A 16,245-nucleotide genomic window follows, 5' to 3' on the forward strand; every position below is an offset into this window, starting at 1 on the left:
CCCCACCATTCCACTGAAATTAAAATGTTAGGGTTATCAATGGTCAGCATGCTGCCAGGTCTGAGAGCTACTTCTCAACGTGGTTGACTTCGCTTCCAACTTGAAACATGATCTCCCACATATGTACACTACTATATATAAAATAGATAACTAATGAGAACCTACAGGGAACTCTACTCAATGCTCTGTGGTGACCTGTATGGGAAGGAAATCTAAAAAAAGAGTGGATATATGCATATGTATAACTGATTCACTTTGCTGTACAGCAGAAATTAACACAACATTGTAAAGCAACTATACTCCAATAAAAATTAATTAAAAATAAAAAAATAAAATAAATAAAAAATGAAAAAACCCCCACTAAGGTTAAAAAAATAAATAAATAAGGAAACATGATATCCCCTTCACTTCTAGGACACCATGCTCTCCTGGTTTTCTACCTCACTGACGTCTTCTCAGTCTCCTATGCTGGCTCATTCTCTTCCACAAACCACTAAATATTAGACAGTCCCAGAACTCAGCCTAACACCTCTTCTGTTCTCTATCTACATCTAGTCCCATGGCTGTTTTTTTATGACTGGCAAACTATTATCTCCAAAATAGACCTCACCTTTGAATTTCAGCCTATTATACCTATCAGCCTGCTTGATGTCTGCTATGGATTGAATTGTGTCTCCCAGAAAGATATGTTGAGGGACTTCCCTGGTGGTCCAGTGGTTAGACTCTACTCCCAATGCAGGGGGCCTGGGTTCGATCCCTGGTCAGGGAACTAGATCCCACATGCATGCTACAACGAAGATCCCGCATGCTGCAACTAAGCCCGGGCACAGCCAAACAAACAAATAAATAAATAAATATTTTTAAAAAAAATAAAATAAGAACAAAAGTTAGATTAACTCCCTATGTTGTTTAAAACCCTCCAAAGTCTTCCCACAATCCTTTGAATGCAATAAAAATTCCATATCTTGACCTACAAGATCGTTCATGCTCTGGCCCCTGCCTCCTTCTTTGTTGTCATTTCTTAAGTTCTCTTCCTGTTCACTGCTCTCCGCTCACACTGGCTTCCTTCTGTTCCTTGCACAAGCTTATTCCTGACTTTGGGCTTTTATACCAGCTATAATACTACTTCTGCCTGGAGCTGCCCTATCCACAGATCTGTCCATAATCCACCTTTTCTGACCTCCCAATAAAGAGTGGGCCCAGACTCTACCACACCACCAGGTTTGATTTTCTTCATGGGAGAGCACGTCCTTTCCTGCCAAGTCCCTGGTTCCAGTCCCTTGGTCCCGGATTTCCTTCAATCCTTTGACTAGAATCCTCCTCAAGTCTGGGAGTCAAAGCACTCAATTTTTACTTAAGAATTTGAGGGAGGTTTCTGACACTTCCAGTAGAAAGAGTCCTGCCTAATCAAAGGCTAATAAGCCCAGTCTCTACAAAGGACCACACCCCAAGGAAGACTGATCAAAAGTCCATGCTCTTCCAGTGCAAGAAGCCTGCTGGCTTTCGATTAGCATCCTCAAACTTTCCGTCCTGTGATGAGAAAAGGTCATATCCAGCTTCCACCAAGGGTAGAGGGAGGCAGAGCTCACAGTTTATCTCTCAAATGCCTTCACACCACCAACCAGCTATCATAGTTTCCCTGACTCTGGCCTCCTCATAGACTGAGGGGGAAGCAGAGCAAGACAGAAGAATTCAAGGAGAGAGGAACTTCAGGGAGATGTCTGTGTGATCTGTAGTTTGCCATCATCCCCCCAAAATTGAAAGGAGATTTGTAGCTCTGCGTGTCCTCTGGTGATGCCAGGCACTGTGCTAGGACTTTAATAATAATAAAGCATCAATTGCTGCCATTTGGGGAGTGTAATCTGGACCAGGCACAGGGCTAGGCACTCTAGAACCATTACAGCATCTAGTTCTCACAACAGTTCTCTGAGGTAGGTATTATCATCCCCACCCAACAGATGAAGAAACAGACTCAGTGAGCAGAAGGAACTTGCCAGATGGTTTCTACTGCAAAGCTGTGGTCTTCCTTCTATGTGGCATTGCCTCTTTGCTAAACCTTCTGGCACCTGATTCCCAGCATGAGACGAACCTGTGACTAAATGTAGGTACTGGGACCTGCAACCCTCAATTCCAGCCAATGAGTCACCAGAGTGGGGATCTGCCAGCTCAGGAACTTAACCCTCAAGGAAGCTGCCCCCAGCCCTTCTACAGCTGTGCTTCAAAGAGAGATACCAAGGCCTGAGTCACTTCCCTGGAAACTCCCTTTCGGAGACTGTCCTTGAAATAAGATAATGCAAAAATCTGAGCTGGACTGCCCAGGGGGCCAATTCCCACCAGCCTCCACTGATGAGTTGCCTCTGCCTATTGAGGGCGCTGCAGCAAGGGTGAGCTTAAAGCAACATTCCAGCAGGAGCTTCTTCAGATATGGAGAGGCCAAGCAGATAGAAGCTGCTGCGGTGGGACAAATAGCATGCATAGAAGGATCCTGGGGATGGAGGTCTGGGAAAGGGATGGAGGTCTGGGAAAGGGATGGAGTGAGCATCTCTCATCAAGAGAATGATTCCTAAGGCCTCCTCCTTGCCAGAATTGCAACCTGAGATTCTGTCAGTCAGGGATGAGGCTATGTTAGTGAAACGTCTATAGCCTGAGCCCCTGTAGGAGACAGTGAGGCCATTGGTGTGAGCATCTGCCATGGCAGAGACTCAGCAGAGATTTGGTGGGCAAGAGTCAGGAGTCTCAGTTTAGACGTTGACACAGGCCTGATGGTCCTCGGAGTGTCATACATGGCATGTTGTGATGGAAGCCTTTAGGGATGTGGATTCCAACCTCCTTGTTGCACAGATGGAGAATCCAAGGCCAGGTAGGGGAAGTTACCTGCTCAAGGTCCCCACCCATGAGTGAAAGAGCTGGCACCTCTCATACTTCCGTACCTTCAGGTGAGAACCCCCCCATCTCATCCCTACTCTAACAATAGAAAATAAAACATTGAAAATTCAAAAATAGAACATTGAAACCAGGACGGGAGCCATGTTTAACCTGGCTGCTTTGGGAGGGCCCATGTGTCTAAGCCCATGTCATGCCCCCTGAGTATCCCTGGAAAGCCAAGTTGACATCCTGCATTGTGTGGACGGGATTCACGCTTGTGCCAATCACGCACCAGCCCACCTCCAAACGCAGAATGGTGTTTGTGTTTGGGCACGGCATCTTCGCCTGTGATTTTCCTCTGATGATATCTTGTTTTGCCAACTAAATTAAGACTATGACAGAGAACAGAGACTACCTCTAGCAGTTTAGTTCAATTAAGATTTCACATCAACAAATTAAAATGCATCCTCACCGTCTGCAAAGTAAATCTGCCTGCATTTAGGAGGAGGCTCTGACATTTGCTGTTCAGACACCTAGCCGTTACGAGCCGAGTATCAATGAGGACCCACCCTTTCTGGGACTGGATCTGGGGGTTCAGGGCCAGGGTTTGTCTCCAGGGACTTACAGCTTCTGGGCCAGGGCTTCCCAAGCATGAGTGTGAGGACCAGGCTGAGCCTTTGATGAAGTTTTCACTGGTCCTCTGTAAAATCACGAAAATGAGAAGTAGGAAGTCATGTTTTCCATAAAACTAAGTCAATTCAAACTAAAGGACTGTTAACAAACAGTTTTAAATTTGTCAGCCACTCTTCAAGGGACTGAGGATTCACCAATGAACAAAACAGACAAAAATCCCTGTTCTCTAGGAGCTTTTATTCTATGCCGAAGAGACAGACAATAAATAAGACAAATGAGTGAAATATGCAATAAGTTAGAGAGTGATCAGAGCTGTGGAGAAAAATAAAGCCGAGAAAGAGGATAGGGAGTGTGGAGGGCAGAGGGATTCGTGATTTTTAAATAGGGCAGTTTGGAAGGCCTCCATGAGAAGGTGACAACTGAGTCAAGACCTGAAAAGGTGAGGGACTGAGCCATGAGGATATGGGAGGTGCGGGGTAGGGGGGGCACTCGGGCAGAGGAGTGCCAAATGCAAAGGCTGATATGTGGTTGTAGGTGGTGTGCGGCTGGAACAGAGTGAGCAGGAGGAAGAAGAGGAGGTGAGGAGGTCAGAAGAGAGGGATCATAGGCCATAATAGGGACTTCAGATCATCCTCTGAGCGAACAGGAAGTAAGCACAGGGATGGAGCAGAGAAGAGACAAGCTCTCCCTTAGATTTTAGTAGGATGGTTGTGGCTGCTGTGTGGAGCATAGGCAGAAAGAGGGCAAGGTTGGGAGCAGGGAGACAAGAGACTTATTGTGGTTACTAAGTGAGATATGGTGGTGGCCAGAGTGATGACTGAAGAGCAGGTGATGTGGGAAATTGGCTCAAAATGTTTAAAATCAGTAATATCTTAGAAAGTTCAGCACGTAAGGTCAGCACCTCCTTGACATCTTTGACAAAAGGCAATTCCATTGGTGGTCCTGGGACAGGGACCTCAAATCCTTAATGGCAGCACAGGGACCACCCACAGTGTGGTGCTCCAAGAAATGGACCTTTTCCTCTGTAAACTGAGATGAATAATCTTTTCTTTCTAGAGAAGGCAAGTAAAGCTATTTCCTCCATTGAAAATTAGAGAACTGAGAGAGTGCAAGCCCCATGAGGGCAGGTGCTATGTCCACATCCTGTTTTCAGATGTTCCCCAGCAGCTACTTCTAGGTCCAGGACATGCGTACTACAAAAATAGTTGTTGAAAAAATGAATGCATGAGTACCCTTCCCCCATACTTGAGATAGGGATTTAAACAGAGTTTTAATAACAAACTTTGAAATTGTGTGTATATATATATATATGTGTGTGTGTGTGTGTGTGTGTGTGTGTGTATATATACTTTTTATTTTTTTTTAAACCAGAGGGCTGTTTGTGTCTGGTGATGGTGGTGAGTTTGTTTTCTGTTGGTTTGTTTGTTTTCTGTGAACATAAAAAATTATGGATTATTATATAGATTAGGTTCTTGCTGCTGGAGGATTTGGGTAACTTCAGAGTTATTTCTCATTCTCTCTTTTCCCCTTATTTTCTTCATTTCCTTTCTCCTTCCTCTGTAATCTTAGTTGGCCATCATGTAAAACTGGACAGAGTTTTATGCTTCCTATTTCTACTCTTTAAAGTAGATATGTGAAATGTTTTTTATTTTTATCTTTTAGAAAAACCCAACAACTAAATTAAATTCTTTTTTACTTGTGTAACTCTCAGTTGATTTTTCTCTCACTGTATGTCAGCATCCCCACTTTCTGCATCTAAGGAGTTGATACTACTTCCTGATGGGAAGGAAAACACACCCAACATGGGACTCTGGACTTCACCACTTCAAACTTCTCTGCTATTTAACTTGCATGGTAATTTGCATAGATCTACATATGTTATGCAATCAGCCTGCTCTCCTTTTACATTTAAGCCTAAAATAATTTTGCTTTTATGATGTTCTTCTCTGCTGCCTTCTTTATTTCTTACTGGTCCTGTGATTTAGATTTTTGTAAAAGGAATTGATGAAAGGCCAAAGGTATAGACACATTACCCAAACAGCTATTGGGGAGAGGGAGACAGGGAAGCAGCATGGTGAGATTGTCTTTGGGATTCATTTATTCATTCAGCAAATGTTTATTGAGCACCTACTATGTGTTAGGCTCTGTGCAGGTGCTAGGAATACAGTGGTGAGGAAGCCAGGCACAGTTCTTACTCACATAGAGCTTATACTCTCCTGAGGAAAATAGACAATAAACAAGTAAACACATAAATACAAGCATGATTTCTGATAATAATAAGTGCTAAAATGAAAATATAGTTATTGGAAAACTGGTTTAGATTGGGTAGTTCATAGAAAGTCTCTCTGGAAAAGTGAAATTTGAGCTGAGGCCTGAATGATTGGAAGGAGACAACCAGGTGAACATCTGGTGGAAAAGTGTCCCAGACAGCGGGAACAGCCCTGAAATGAGAAGGAGCTTGAAAGGTTTGAGGAACAGAAAGGAGGTGTAGCATTTTGAATGCTTTCAGTGGAAAGAAGAAGTTGCCTCAATTCAAAGTAGTGCAAAAAAAAAAAAAAAAAAGGAAAGGAATTGTACTACCTCATATAAAGAAGCCTGAGGGCAGAGGGGGTAGGGTTGTAAGGTTGGTCAACATCATCCAGGACCAGACTATTCCCTTCTTTCTGCACAGCCACCCTTTTGTGCTGAGGTCCTTCTGGATGCCAAGATGGCTGCCAAAGCTCCAACTTCATTCAACTCCCTTGTAGTGGTACAATGTCCAGGAAGAGAGGAAGAGGGCAAACCCTTCCCTTTTCAAAACAAGGAAACCCTTCCCTGGACACTGTGCAGATTTCCCTTCATATCTCAGAACATAACAAAAATTTCATCACATATACATTCCTAAACTGGTCATTAGAAAGGAGAATGAATGACTCAGATTGGTGTAGAGTTGGGCAGAGGAGCAGTCTAGCTTCTACTGAACTTCATGGAAGAACAAGTGCTACCAATTTCTGACAAAAACCAGGCTTCTGAGAGTAAAATTAGGCTTCTGTGAGCAAGGAAGAAGTGAGGAATGGATGACTGCAATTTGGTGCTCAAGAATATTGCCGCAGGGGACTTCCCTGGTGGCCCAGGGGTTGGGAATCCGCCTGCCAATGCAGGGGACACGGGTTTGAGCCCTAGTCCGGGAAGATCCCACATGCCGCAGAGCAGCTAAGCCCGTGTGCCACAACTACTGAGCCTGTGCTCTAGAGCCCACGAGCCACAACTACTGAGCCTGCGTGCCACAACTACTGAAGCCTACGCACCTAGAGCCTGTGCTCCACAACAAGAGAAGCCACCGCAATGAGAAGCCCGTGTGCCACAACGAAGACCCAACACAGCCAAAAATAAGTAAATAAAATAAATTAAAAAAAACAAAACAAAAAAAAGAATATTGCCGCAGGAGGACAGTGTGGCTGGAGTACTGGTATACGAGAAGGTTATGGAGATGGAATGAGGGAATGCAGAGCTTGTTTTAGGTTCTTTAAATGTCATCTTTCAGATCCATGTAAGTCCCTAAGGCCTTACCCCATTTTGCACTAGTTACTCTCTCCAGTGCTGTCCCTCTTCCTGTCACTCCCCCAAGGAGCCACCTCACCTCTGGGTGTGGAGTTCTAGAAAGGCTGCCCAACTCAAGTATTAGACACTGAGTCTAACACTAGCTGATGACACTGGGTAAGTCCCTTCCCTTCCTTAAGCCTTAGTTTCATTATCTCCAGCAATGACACAATAACATTTGTCCAACTAGCTCTTCAGGAAAGTTGTAAGGATCAAATCAAAGAGTTTCTGCGTGTCCTTTGAATACTATGAAGTGCCATAGTTATTATTATTGCTGTTACTGTCATTTATCTTCAATGAGAGACAGAAGTTTTTTTAAAAAATTTATTTTATTGAAATGTAGTTGATTTACAATGTTGTGTTAATTTCTACTGTACAGCAAAGTGGCTCAGTTATACATATGTAAACATTCTTTTTCATATTCTTTTCCATTATGGTTTATCACAGGATATTGAATATAGTTCCCTGTGCCATACAGTAGGACCTTGTTGTTTATCCATTCTATGTGTAATAGTTTGCCATCTGCTAACCCCAAACTCCCAATCCATCCCTCCCCCATCACCCTTCCCCTTGGCAACCACAAGTCTGTTCTCTAGAGACAAAGCAGTTTTAAATTTTGAGTAGTCACCTCCTCCAGCTCCTTGGGAAGGGACAGCTGTCATTTTGGAAAGTACTCTGAGGGGGTAAGGAGGGTGGCCTTGGGCTCCCTTTTGCCCTTCATTCCCCCAGACCTTTCCTCAGTGTCCCCCATTCCCCCTCCCCCGACAGTCTTCTGTGCTTCGCCTCAGAGATGTCCTTAGAAACAAGCTGGGCTGATGTTCAATAAAATGTGAGCTAAAGCTGGCTGAGTTATTATCCTTTTTTCTTGATAAAACGAGTGGATGTATTTTCATTACTGGCAGAGTGCTTTTAGCTGGTGCGGACAATTAAGCCCTGGAAATGCAGCAATCCATTTCACACTGAGAGAAGATTTGAGGGATGACTCACCAAACACCCAGGCCCTGGAGGAGCCAAAAACATGGCCGCTGTACCCAATAATAAAAACCATAGCATTTTTGTGGTAATAAGGTAAAGCAGCCCCTAGATGACTCCACGTAATTTGCCCCACGGTGGAATGCTGCTGCTGCTGCTGCTGGCATGAAAGCTGTGAGCCTGACACTTCTCCACATACCTCAAGACCCTTCTTAGCCATCCTCTTCCTTATTCTTATCATCTCTTGGGAAGGCAGGCTGGGAGGAGCTCCATGTTACGGGTAGCAGCTTCTGCCAAATGTTACCTTTTAGGTTCAGACACTCTTCTTGGTTTTGCTCCATAATCTTTTGATCACCTCCCTCACCTCTCAAGCCAGACCCTATGTCCAAAGAATCAGATCTCTGAGACCAACAGAGTTGTCCATTCCAAAGCTACAAGATCAGTGGAAAAACCCTCCTCTATGAGATCAGTGACAACCCTCCTCTCTCCTCTCTCCTTCCCTCCCGTCTTTTTTTTCTCTTTTTCAAAGATGAATTAGCAGTTCTAATTTCCAGCCCCCAGAGGCAAAGGTGAGATGACCACTCCCCATCTTCCCTGCCCCACCAACCCAAGCTGAGAGGAAGAGTCTTAAGCGGCAGATTCTTGGAAGCAAGAAATTTGCTGGTATTGTGGCTTATTTGGCTACACATCTACCTCCCACCTTAAGAACAACGAGGGGCAGGGACAGTGTTGCCACCTCCTTCACCTCTGCATCTCCTGCAGCCCGCACAGTGCCTGGAATAGTCAGCTCTTAGATGTTTGATGAATGAATGAATGAACAAACAAAGCCACCTCTGTGTTGGTTTATTTCTCATGGCTTTGTCTTTTTGTTCTGTTCAACACACAGCTGCCCCATCATAACTTAGAAAGTGGAAATTACTTCAGAGATGCAGGGACTGAGTATCAGCGGAGTGAAAGCGATCTGGTACATTATTACAATTTTTTCTTAAATCACTTAAGCTCTAGTTTCCCTCCTGTTTACTGTTAGAAGGGATCCCAAATCAGTCGTGAACTTTCGTCTGCCTTGAGGGAGTAAGAGGAGAGGGCTGGGGTGGTTGTCCAAGCTTATTATCCTCTCCATTACTCAGGCGTGTTCCCCTGAGCTTTCGCATGATTTTTTTAATGCTGTTATTTGTATTAGGCGAGTCTCCAGCTCAGCCAGGCCAAAAAGGGAGGTGGGGGAACCAGGGAGGAGCTGATGGAAAAATAAATATCCTGTAGGTTCATGATGATCTGACCATGGCTTTAATATGAATCATATTTGCTCTAACCTGCTTTCCCACAGTCAGCATTTCTGCTAGAAATAATTTATAATTATCAAACTCCAGTTAGGCTAGAAGATTCCTTGCAAAGGACTTTGATATGATTAGGGAAAGGCTCGGAAATGTAATTTGCATGGTCCTTGTCCTCTCTGCCAATGACATTCCTGGAGAAGGCATCTTGTCCTTCCTGGCAGGAGAAATTCCAAGGGCAGATAGGAGCTGGGGACCAGACTTCAGGGTCACTGGGGCTGCTGCTCCAAGGCTGGCCCAAGAAGATGCTTTCCTGGAATAATGAGCCTGAAAGATTTCCCGTCTCAGCATTTCAAGAACTGAGAGTCAGTGAGTGGCCCACAGTGGGACAGTGCCAAGTGCATGCTGACCAACAGCTGTGCCCAACACTTCAGTGTGAAGGCCCTTTGGTAACTGCCCAACACCCAGCATGGGTCATCCCAAGAGAGTCCTGGTCTTGCTCCTGGCTGAGAACTAGTGACAATCCCCTCTACCTCTTCCCTCATCTTAACCCTTCAACTCTGCAGCAGCTGAGCCAGAGAAGGACAAAAGTTAAGGAAAGGTACGCTGAAAAATACAAATATTATTGAAGGAAATTAAAGAAAACCTAAATAAATGAAAATATATCCCATGTTTGTTACCAAACCAGGTTCATTTGCCTGACACACAGCAAGCAAAACACTGAGACACTGAGGTCTGCAGCAGAGAAAGGGTTTATTTACAAGGCAGACAAGCGAGAGATACGAGGACAAGTCTCAAATCCACCTTCCTGAAGGTGAGGGGCTTGGGATATTTACGGGATAAAGAAGCAGGGTGGTCTGAGATGTGGGGAAAGATAATTGGAGGCAAGAAAAAGGTAAAGTAATTGGTGTTCTGCGTAGGCATATCTGAGTTACAGGCTCCTTCATGGGATACACGTTCAGAAAATGGCTGCATTAGCATGAGGGTGGAGTTTTTGGCCCTCTGATATCCAATGTTGTCCTTCAGACACTCAAGCAGACCCAGTTGAATGGTTGGTGGTCTTGACTGGTTTGAACTGGGCAAGGCTAGCTCCATGTTTCTGAAAAACAATTTAAACAACAGTTGCTATAGCAGAATGTACATCAGAGGTGTTATCTATAGAGGGATGGTTAAAGGAGTCTTGTGATATGTTGTCTAAGCTATGTGAAGCTTAGAGGGTATGCAATTTGCAAAAACAATTAAAGCAAGTTTAGTTAGTAAAGGCAGGTTACAGGATATTATTTATTAAGCAAGTTATAGTTTAAGGGATCTAACTGATGACTGCCCTCAGTTTCACGTTCATGGAAGACTCAATATTGTCAAGGTGGCATTACTCCCTAAATTAATTTACATTTACACATTCAATTCAATTCCTATTAAAATCCCAGCTGCCTAACAACAAGAAAAAAGCTAAACAAACTGAAAAGCAACAAATTTCTTAGATTCATCAGAAACTGAGGTCACAGGACAAACGACCACCCTAAAAACTAGAGAGATAGGTGAATGCGGAGAATGCAGACCACTTTACCTAAAGAAGCTGCTGGAGCCAGGAACCAATAGCACTGAAGTACTGATACATGCTACAGTATAGATGAACCTTGAAAATATTATGCTAAGTGAAAGAAGCCAGTCACGAAAAACCATACATTATATGATTCCCTTGATATGAGTATCCAGAATAGGCAAATCCACAGAGACAGAAAGTAAATTTGTGGTGGCCAGGTTGGGGTGAGTGGGAAATGAGGAGTGACTGCTAATGGACACAGGGTTTCTTTCTGGGATGATGAAAATATTCAGATTGTGGTGATGGTTGCACAACTTTGTGAATATATTAAAAACCACTGAATTGTATGTTTTAAAATAGTGAGTAGTAAGCTCTGTGAATCATATCTCAATTAAAAAATAAAAGTTAACCAACGATGATTTGGGATGGGAAATCCAAATTTCCCTTTAGATTCGGTCTGCAGACCGTTTTTGGGAACCAGAGCCTCTGTAGATCATTTTCCTACTGACTGACCAACCCAGCCTTTGACCATTCCAAGAGGAATTCTGGGATATGGAAGGAAAGAGAGTGAAGAAGGGACTTGAAGGAAGGGGGCTAGGGCTGGGAAATGCTTGAAATGAGACTCCAGAGCCTTGTGATTGTAGCTACTGTTCTGCAGGAGGCTACCTCCTTCATTAAGTCTCCCTGGTTTCTTCTTTCCCTAAAGCATTTCATCCAAAATATATCATTTTGACCCAAAGACCTCTCACTGGATCCTTGTTAGCTTGTAGGCTCTCTGTTTATTCCACAGTAAGCTATTTTACTTGTCCCAGATATGTGTCCCCTCCACAATGAAACCACAGCCTCTTCCAGGGCAGGACCCCTGTCTTGGTCTCACAGATCCTTAATGTAGGAAAGAACTTTGGGCATCACTTGACCCTCCCTTCCTAATTTAAATGTAATCCAACTATCAGCTTCTTGGGTTTATCCAAGTCTCCCAGCCTCCTGGGGTCATGTTTCCCCTCATGTTCAGCTAGGAGGAATCACCTTATGCTGCTCCCCACCCTCAAATACAATAGGAAACCCCATGTCCTGAACTCTTTGTCTTTGGGAATTCTTGTGCAGTGTTTGAGAGAATGGCTTTGGAGCCTGGGTTCACATTCCTATCTCTGCCACTTATTGGTGGTATGACCTTGGAAAAGTTATTTAACTTCTCTGTGCCTCAGTTTCCTTGTATATAAAATGGGAATAGTCAAAGCTCCTCCTTCATAGCATTAAATGAGTTACCAGTAATATATGAATACACAGTACGTAGAACTGTATCTACCACTCCATAAGGGCTATAAAAATATTTGCTCTTGGGGCTTCCCTGATGGCGCAGTGGCTAAGAATCTGCCTGCCAATGCAGGGGACACGGGTTCGAGCCCCGGTCCGGGAAGATCCCTCATGCCGCGGAGCAACTAAGCCCGTGTGCCACAACTCCTGAGGTTGCGCTCTAGAGCCTGCGTGCCACAACTACTGAACCTCGCGTGCCTAGAGTCCGTGCTCCATAACAAGAAGAGCCACTGCAATGAGAAGCCCGCGCAGCACAACGAAGAGTAGCCCTCGCTCGCCGCAACTAGAGAAAAGCCAGCGTGCAGCAACAAAGACCCAACGCAGCCAAAAGTAAATAAATAAAATAAAACAAAAAAAATTTGCTCTTATTACCTGTTTCAGCTGAATTCTTGACCTACTGTGCCCCTCATCCCTTTCTCCTCTCATGCTGCCAAAACTCTTCACTCTCCAAAGCATCCCTAATTCAAAGCGATGTGTGGCAGACTTTTGCTAAAAGCTTGAGGGAAACATGCCACACAGCTCAGCCAACAACTTAAAATTGTATCTTGAGCATCGTTGTTCTTCAAAGTCCCCTGATCATTCTTGCCACCAGGCATCTCTCAGTTACCATCCAACTTTTCTTCTCTAACGCCAGCTTGCTGCCTTGCTCTGTACACCCAGTTTCCATCAACACTTTCTCACATCTCCTCTCGCCTTTCCCCAGCCCCTCATCCTGGAAACTCAAAATTTCACGGTGGAATTCTGTTCTCGTTAAGCCTCACAGTAGCCATCTAAGCCCTGCATGAGGGGGGGAGGGGAGCATGGGGAGAGGCAGGGAGAATAGCTTTTGCATCCAGAGAGGCCTTGAAGCTGGTTTCCTATTAAAGAGGGCTCTCACTACCAGGACTCAAGGAGGCCCAGCAGGGGCCAGGGACACCCCCAAGGTTCCCTGGATGGAGAGAAGTTACCATCTTCCCAAGGAATGCATTGCACACCCAGCAAAAGCTACATAAAGCACCCACTGCACAAAGGACTAGCCAGAGAGCAGCAGAGTAAAACTAGCTTCTTTGTGCCATTTGCCTTACATAATTTGTTACTAGGCCCAGATGATCAGGGAGTTATTGTTTTTGAGGGAGGGTTGGAGGTGATATTTTAGCCCATTAAAGCCTCTGCTTCCCCAGGCCTGATTTTCCTCTGGCACCGCGTTGAACTTTTTCTCTAGCTGCCAAGGAAGGCAGGATTTCAGGCTAAGGTAATTTATGTTAATTTTTTCCCTTTCTGGTCCATTAACTTTTGTGATGTTAATATATCTTACAGGATCTCCTCACCGCACGAGTTGCTGCATCTGCTGGGTGCTGCAGGGCCTGTGCAGGGGGCTGCCTGTTGGCATGACCTCCCGGGCCCTGTGTGTACCCTTTCTCCACTGCCTGGGGATGTTGGTAGGGGGTGGGTTGGCTCCCGCCTGCTCAGATGAAAGTTAATGATTCCCTGAAGTGGGATTCCCGGAAGCTCTGGGAGGGAAATGTTGCCAACAAAGACCTTCCCTGGGCAGTTTCTCTGGAGTTCCTTCTGGCCACCCCCATTCCAAGGCCAATTTGAAAGGAGGCTAGGGTGGAATAAACTGAGCAATGCACATTTCCTTACATTACAGTGTGCTGTCTTGCAGGGAGGGGGAGCTTTGGGGATTAGAAAAGGAATAAAAATCTCTTCGTGCCCTTCAGGTGCTTTCTGTATAGTTGGGGGTGGGTTGGGGTGGGAGGGTAGATGTAACCTAATAGGGTCAGTTCTGTTAGAAGGTGATGTTGAGGAGGGGGAAATGTCCCCCTCTACTTCTCTGGAGTTCTTGTGGCTGGATAAATAAAATTGACATAAAACAGATTAACAGGAGAAAAAGAAAAAATTTTTAATTCATGCGCATGGAGGTCTTATAGAAATGGGACCTAAGAAGTGGCCAAAGCAGGCAGCTTTTATACTTTTTAGACAAGGAAACAATAAATTTGTGAGGAATTGACAGGACAAAGAAACTTAGGTTTTGGGCGCCCAATTAGTGAAGAATCTAAACAGCGTTTTAAAGAAGTAACATGGTTTATATACACTTCTTGGCCTGAATTCCCTATCTTGGGCTATAAGGGTGTCCTTCTTCCAGATGCAGGGAGAGCATCTGTCACGTGAGAGACTGATTTCCTGCTTTCAGGAGACAGAAAGGAGAGTCACAGTGTCCCTCTTGTGTTGGCCATTTTTTAAGTAACTTTAATTCAAAATAAGCAATATGCCACTGAGGCACATTTTGGGATGGCCTAATCTGGGCCCCAACAGTGACATATATGCTCCTAAATATCACCGAGCTTTGCAAAATCCCTCAGGGCTTATAAGAAAACATGGGATTTCACAACAGTGAAAACTTCACCAGTGACACATTTAAAAAAGACAGGAACCTGATAAAAATGGTAGCATAGCTTTACAAATGTTAAATGGTTAAGCAAAACATAAATACTATAGTAAATATAGCACTCTGGTTTGGAAAAAACCTGCAGTTTGCTTGTGGAAGTGGGTGTCGGCAAAGTCACAGCTCATGAGTTATTGTGAAGTGGAGGAAGGAGGGTTATCTGAAATTTTGTTAGTTTGTTTGAATAAATTTATTTATTTATTTATTTATTTATTTATTTATTTATTTATTTATGGCTGCGTTGGGTCTTTGTTGCTGCGCACGGGCTTTTCTGTAGTTGCTGCGAGCGGGGGCACTCTTCGTTGCGGTGCGCAGGCTTCTCATTGCAGTGGCTTCTCTTTTTGCAGAGCACGGGCTCTAGGCACGTGGGCTTCAGCAGTTGTGGCTCGCGGGCTCTAGAGCACAGGCTCAGTAGTGGTGGCGCACGGGCTTAGTTGCTCCGCCGCATGTGGGATCTTCCCAGACCAGGGCTCGAACCCACGTCTCCTGCATTGACAGGCGGATTCTTAACCACTGTGCCACCAGGGAAGCCCGGGTTATCTGAAATTTGATGGAAAGTTGTAATACCAGATGTGGATGGGTATGGATCATAACACATGTGTGGTGTTTGTGTGTGTTGTGTTTTGTGTATTTCTACATGGGTTGATTCAGGTGGGTGTATTTTTCTGCACTCACCTAATGTTTCTTGTGGATGAAGTTATACAGAAGCAAATGTGAAATTTGCATTTTTGTCCAAATTGTTTCCTAATATATCAATCAGTTTGGAACAAATTCATGTTTTTAAAACAAGCCTTATAGAAACATAAGACTCTCTATACATACACCAAATTCCATAATATCGGTTTGCAACCAGATAATTTATTAAGAAACTAATTCATTTGTTTTCTCTACATTATTTTTCCTCTTCTCCATTCCAAGAAGGTGGCCAAGTTCTTTGTAATTCTTTGCCTCTGTGACATTTGCAGAACAGAAAACATGCAGTCATTCAATCAATAAATAAACATTCATGAGTCTCTCCTATGCACCAGGCAGGGTTCTACACACAAGGGGATAGAGCAGTGAACAGCCCACACAGTCTTTGTTTTCATGGAGTAAGGGTTCTAGTGGGAGAGGCAGACAAAAAACAAATAAATGTATAATAGAATGTCAGCCAGTGAGAAGTGCTGTAAAGAAATATAGAGCAGAATAAGTGGTTAGGGAGTGACTAGGGGTGGAGGGAGAGGACATGACTCCTTTAAAAATCGATGAAATAGTGGTGGGAAAGGGGAGATTTGAGCAGAGATCTAAATGAAGTGAGGGAGCGGGCCATATGATTATTTAAGGGAAAAGTGTTCAAGACAGAGGGAACAGCAAGTGCAAAGGCTCTGAGGAAGAATCATGCTTGGTACATTCGAGGGATATCAAAGAGGCTGAGGGCCGGAAGGAGTGAGAGATGGAGAGAGCAATAGGAAACTAGATAAGTGGCATAGCAGGAACCTGGTCACATAATGTCTGTAGGTCATGGTCAGGTCTATGGATTTTTTTTTTTTTTTGGTAAGTGTGATAGGAAGTCATTGGAGTGTTTTGAGCAGATGAGAGACATCTGACTGAAGTGTTAAAAGACTCACTCTAGATCAGTGCTGTCCAAAAGAACTTCAAAGATG

At 44.2% G+C, this 16,245-nt stretch overlaps 1 long non-coding RNA gene across 2 annotated transcripts in view; it reads left to right on the forward strand.

The window, feature by feature from the left end:
- The window catches only part of LOC133090956 (uncharacterized), a 154,405-nt gene that overhangs the window by 112,726 nt on the left and 25,434 nt on the right, over positions 1–16,245 (forward strand). The window lies entirely within an intron of this gene.

This window comes from Eubalaena glacialis, chromosome 4 (assembly GCF_028564815.1).
Source record: "Eubalaena glacialis isolate mEubGla1 chromosome 4, mEubGla1.1.hap2.+ XY, whole genome shotgun sequence".
NCBI lineage: Eukaryota > Metazoa > Chordata > Mammalia > Artiodactyla > Balaenidae > Eubalaena > Eubalaena glacialis.